The following is a 6,000-nucleotide window of genomic DNA, read 5'->3' on the forward strand; positions in this document are numbered from 1 at the left end:
GGGGGATGGGAGATTAATGAGAGAACGTTTGTCAAGTTTGCTTTGATCCTCAGTTGGAAAGAGCATTTCAGCCCAAAGTACAAGGGAGATGATTCTTTAATAAGATCTTCAGGGTTCTGAGCGAGCCACAGTCACGTCCTGTTTCTAACCCGGGGCAGCTCATTAAAACCTGGAGGCTAGTTCGCTGCCAAGCTGGGGCTGGGAAGCCAAGATTTGGTTGTTTTCAGGGTAGCTTCCCCTGCCCACCATCATAGGGACGGATAGAACAAACAAACCCATGCTCCTCAGAAGCCCCTGAAGAAGAATGTTTGAGGACTCGAGGGGGTCTGCCTGCAGACATTGGGAGCTCAGAAGGCAGGTCCCTATCCTTGGGTGTTGTACTTTTTACAGCAATTGTTGTGGCCCCCTTCATTGCTTCTTCACAACTCTAACATAGTGTTTCTTGTCGTTAAGCTCCAAGAGATTGGGACCCTCTGTGCATCCCAGATAATTCGGAACCAAATCCAGAACACAGTAGATACTGTGTAATATTTGTCCTATGAATGAATAAAGGCCAGAAAAACCAGGCTGAAGCCAAAAGCCTAAAAATAATTATGATTATATAATGCTATGCATGCATGCTAAGTCGCTTCAGTCATGTCCAACTCTGCAACCCTATAGACAGCAGCCCACCAGGATCCTCTGTCCACAGGATTCTCCAGGCAAGGATACTGGAGTGGGTTGCCATTTCCTTCTCCAGATTCCTAATAACCAGCGCATAAAAGGAAATAAGATGGATACCATAAGTATCCATCTTATATATATATAATATATATTATATATAATATACAGTATATAATAGCTAACATTTATTGAGCACTTACTATATGTCAGGTACTATGCTAAGTGCTTTACAAGTGTTTCATTTAACTTTCACAACAATCTCATTCTGTAGTTACTGATACAATTGTTACCTCCCTACTCTACAAAGCAAACTGAGGCTCAGGAAGGACATTGTCACGTCGGTGGTAAGTAGCAAGGCCAGAACTTGAGTTTGTCTTGTCATCAGAGGCACTACTCTTCAACCAAGGCTGTTCTGCCCTCTACCTGAGCTTTTGCAAGTCCTACTTCCCCTCACCTTAGTGAAAAATGTCCAAAGATGACTGTTTCTTTCTATGGGTGGTAGTGCAGAGATAGCACTGTGTTCTTTTGTTTTTTGAAAAAGACAAAACTGTAACTAAGGACAGTTTTGTTTATTCCTTTTTAATCATTTTTTTATTCTTCTTGTCTTGCAGGCTAGGATATTTATTTTTCTTGTCTAGCTAGGACCTTGGGTACAATTTTGAAAGCAGCAATAGGGGCTTCCCTGGTGGCTCAGTGGTAAAGAATCCACCTGGCAAAGCAGGAGACACGAGTTTGATCCCTGGGCTGGGAATCCCACATGCTGCAGAACAACTAAGCCCTCGTGCCACAACTATTGAGTCTGTGCTCTAGGACCTGGGAGCCGCAACTACAGAATGCATGTGCTGCAACTACTGAAGCCCTTGAGCCCTAGAGACTGTGCTTTGCAACATAACAAGCCTCCGTACTGCAACCAGAGAGTAGCCCCAGCTTGCCACAACTAGACAAAAGCCTGCACAGCACCCAGCACGGCCAAAAATAAATAAACAAATAAAATTATATAGACTGAAAAAAAAAAAGAAAGCAGCAATAGTGAGCAGTCTTGTCTCTTTCCCGATTTTACAGGGAATGTTCCTATTATTTCACTTTTTTGTTGGTTTAAGGAGATTTGCCTCTATTTCTGAAGTGAAGTGAAGTGAAGATCTCTCAGTCGTGTTTGATGGACTATACAGTCCATGGAATTCTTCAGGCCAGAATACTGGAGTGGGTAGTCGTTCCCTTCTCCAGGGAATCTTCCCAACACGGGGATCGAACCCAGGTCTCCTGCATTGCAGGCAGATTCTTTACCAGCTGAGCTACAAGGGAAACCCAAGGAAACTGGAGTAGGTAGCCTATCCCTTTTCTAGAGGATCTTCCCAACCCAGGAATTGAACCGGGGTCTCCTGCATCGCAGGTGGATTCTTTACCAACTGAGCTATCAGGGAAGCCCGCCTCTATTTCCAGCTTACCAGTAAAAAAAAAACATAAATGGCTATTGACTTATACTTTTGTGCCTAATGGAATGTTTTTTTCCCTTTAATCTGTAAATGTGTAAATTGTATGAGTAGATCTTCCAGCATTGAACTATTCTCCCATTCCTGTGATAAATCCAATATGATCATAATGTAGTTTTTTAAATACATTGTTGGCTTCTGGTTACTAATATTTTATTTCAGATTTTTACAACTACATTTATAAAAGAGAATGACTTGAAATTTTCTTTGCCTCATTTTTGGTAAAACAAAATAGACTGGAAATGTTTTCTTTTCTCTTCTTTTAGGGAGAGTTTCTGCATGTTTGCTGCTGCGGCTAAGTCGCTCCAGTCGTGTCCGACTCTGTGCAACCCTATAGACAGCAGCCCACCAGGCTCCCCCGTCCCTGGGATTCTCCAGGCAAGAACACTGGAGCGGGTTGCCATTTCCTTCTCCAATGCATGAAAGTGAAAAATGAAAGTGAAGTTGCTCAGTCGTGTCCCACCCTTAGCGACCCCATGGACTGCAGCCCACCAGGCTCCTCCGCCCATGGGAGTTTCCAGGCAAGAGTACTGGAGTGGGGTGCCATTGTCTTCTCGGTGTTTAGATGGCCTGTATATTTCTGGTGGAATTTGGTGGGGTTTTAATGTGTTTGAAAGTAGGTGGCGCTAGTGGTAAAGAACCCGCCTGCCAGTGCAGGTTAGACGTAAACAGCCCGTTGGATCCCTGGGTGGGGAAGATCTGGAAAAGGGAATGGCAATCCACTCCAGTATTCTTGCCTGGAGAATCTCATGGACAGATGAGCCTGGCGAGCTACAGTTTGTAGGGTTGCCTGACTGAAGTGACTTAGCACCACAGGGCATGGCAGAGAAGGTAGTTTTTAAACTAATTAAATTTCTTCAATAGTCCTAGGTTTGTTGAAAATTTTCATATCTTCTAAATCAGTTTTGGTGAGTTGTTTTTCTTAGAAATTTGCCCAAAAGCATTATCAAAAAGGGTTCCCATTGAAGTCTTTCGCTTTTAATCTTTGAGTAGCCAAAGTTATGTCCCTATTTTAATTCCTAAGGTCATTTTTTCATGTTTCTTTAGTCTTAATATTACCAGAGGTCTGGCTTTTTTGTTAGTCTTTTCAAAGATACAGTTCTTGGCTAAGTTAATCATCTCTATCATATAGTAAAATTCTATTTCATTAATTTTTGCCCTTAACTCATTTTATTTTCTACACTTTTATTCTGTTGTTCTGTTCTATCTTATTAAAATTGGATATTTGCCTCACTTTGAGCTTGAAAATGTTCTAATGTAAGCATTTAAGACTCTAAATTTACCTCTAAGTGTTCTTTAACTGCATCACCCAAAGTTTTATAAAGGGCATTATCACTGTTTAATGCTAATTATTTTTAATTACAATAATGATATCCTATTTGACTAAGTCATTAAAAAAATTTTTTTTAAATCCAAGTGTGTTTATTCCTTTTTCTTTTGTATCTTAAGCTTAACTGCTTGTGGGAATAGAATATGGTTTGTACAGTACTCTGAAAACTCTTTAGATTCATTTTGTGGCCAGATAGAGACAATTTTTATAAAGACCTCTAAATATATGCTACTTGCATACTTTTTTCTCAAAAAAAGGAAAAAAAAAATGGAGCTAGGCTGGATAATAAATATAAAGAGCAACAAATTGAGACACTTTAGTCTTTCTGAGGGTGGAAAAATTCAGTCATGAAATAGTCAGAGAAGGACTGGATATGTTGGTAGTTGTTTGAAGCATGGAATTTGGTGACCAGAAAGGATAGTGATGAGACTGGAGAAAGCAAGGTAACATCCAGGAGAAGCTTATACAGAAAAATGTTGTGGATGTTCTCCTCAGAGCTAAGCTTAATTTCTCTGCGTCCTAACCTGTAAAATGTAAATCTAAGTATCTATGCCATTGGGTTGTTGTGAGGATTAAATGAGTTAACTCAAACCTGGTAAGTCAATAAATGTTAGCCAACATAATCAGAATTTATATGACCTACTGGCATTTCCCCCTGATACCAGAAGATCCACAGTCTGAAGTTAAAACAAACAAAAAAACCTATTTCCCATGACAGACCAAGCTTATGTTTTCCGTGTCACTTCAGTACATTAAAGAGTCAGAGCTAAGAGAAAGGGCATCCTAGAAGCAACAGCAGAAGGCCTGGTGTTCTGTCATGCAAACGTTCTTTCATTCCTTCTTTTATTCAATCAAATATTTACTAGGTGCCCCAGTAACTAAGTTACGGCCCCTGGCACAGCTCTGCAAACAGTTCTGCATAGATGTACAGCGAGGGTCTTAGCTACTCCATACAGATGTGCAGTCCCAGGTCTCCACTCCTAGCGCGCGGAAGGACCCAATTCTTCCTTACGTGTGAGTAAGAAGACCTTTTCCAGAGCCGATGTACAGACGGCTGGGCCGAGGTGCAGATGTGCGGGCCCCAGTCAAGGTCGCGTAAATAAGCAGAGGGTTCAGATCTCCCGCGCAGGCATCTAAGGAAGCGACTTTTCCCCGCACCGCCCCACGCAATGTTCGGAGAGGACCACCCAGGACCTGATTGGTCTTCAGGCTGCACCTCTGTGTACTGCACAGAGGCCCTGCTCCGGCTTCCGCCGCCGCCAGCAGCTCGGTCCGCGAGTCCAGACAAGAGCGCAGGAGCCCGCGGAACCGGCTCAGCCGTGGGCCAGTGCTTACCCTTGGTCGGTTCTCCGTCGCTGGTGTTGCCGCTCGCTGCAGGGTCCCGCCGCAGCAGACCGGAATCCCGGACCACGAGAGATCGCCCTCTCCCCAAGTACCCTACCCGGGCCAACCTCCGGCCCGCGCCGCGTGTTCAAATTAGCCGGCTCGGCTCTTCTGCGCTTCCCATTGGTCGCTGCCCGGATCGCTGATTGGCTGTTTCCTAAGAAACAAAGTACAGCTCGGCGGTGGCGGGCGTTGTCCATAGTGCGCTTGCGCACTTCGTCTTCCTGCTTGCTGGAGGTTTGAGGCAGTGTGCCTGAGACTGCACCGGTCGGAAAGAGCGGCAGAAACCAGTATTGGGCAGAGGTACCCAGGGGGCCAGTTATGGCCTGTCTCACTTACCCCTGGGACTGAGTTCGTCATCAAATGCAATAGCCAGACGTCAAACACGTTTTCAAACCTGCATTTTCTGTGGTCTCAGTCGGCTTCCACTTATCCAAAAAGGGATTTTCAGTTGCTGGCCAGGGTTTCTTCTCTTCCATGACCATCCAAAGAATGAACTTCAAGCCAGCGGAGGCAGAGAATGGCCCACTTTCAGTGTCAGGATTATCATGGACGGGCTGTTGAGTATGAGTAGCACACTTTAGGGCACCTCTGGGCAGCACTGTCTCCATCATCCACAGCGGCCAGCTGCTTGGATTCTGGTGGGCCACACTCATGCTGATCCCCAACCCCGGGGTTTGTGGAGGTCGAATTGAGAGCCTTGCACTGGAGTCAGGAAGTCTGATTCCAGTCACTAGTGACGGAATCATCAATTAGTGCTGAGACTGTGGAAGTCACTTCCGTTTCTCTGGCTGCTTCTTTCTCATCTATAAAATGGGACAAATATCCTGTCCTTCCGACTTATCAGAACAGCATGGATGGAAAACCGTCTTAAGCCTGATCATATGTAAGGGGATAGCTATCTAGTCTGATTAGGATGAAGCAGTGGTGGCTGTCAGGAGCCAGTTGCTCCACCCTTTCATTGGTCTGATCTGCCCCAAGACAGGACCATAAGTAGGTTGAGGCATACAAGAAAGCAAGAGTCATAGTTCGCTAGCAGGTCTACTATGAAGATGGTTCAGTTCAGTTGCTCAGTCGTGTCGGACTCTGTGACCCCATGGACTGCAGTATGCCAGGCCTCCCTGTCCATCACCA

The sequence above is a fragment of the Budorcas taxicolor genome, chromosome 19, assembly GCF_023091745.1.
Source record: "Budorcas taxicolor isolate Tak-1 chromosome 19, Takin1.1, whole genome shotgun sequence".
In the NCBI taxonomy this organism is placed as follows: domain Eukaryota; kingdom Metazoa; phylum Chordata; class Mammalia; order Artiodactyla; family Bovidae; genus Budorcas; species Budorcas taxicolor.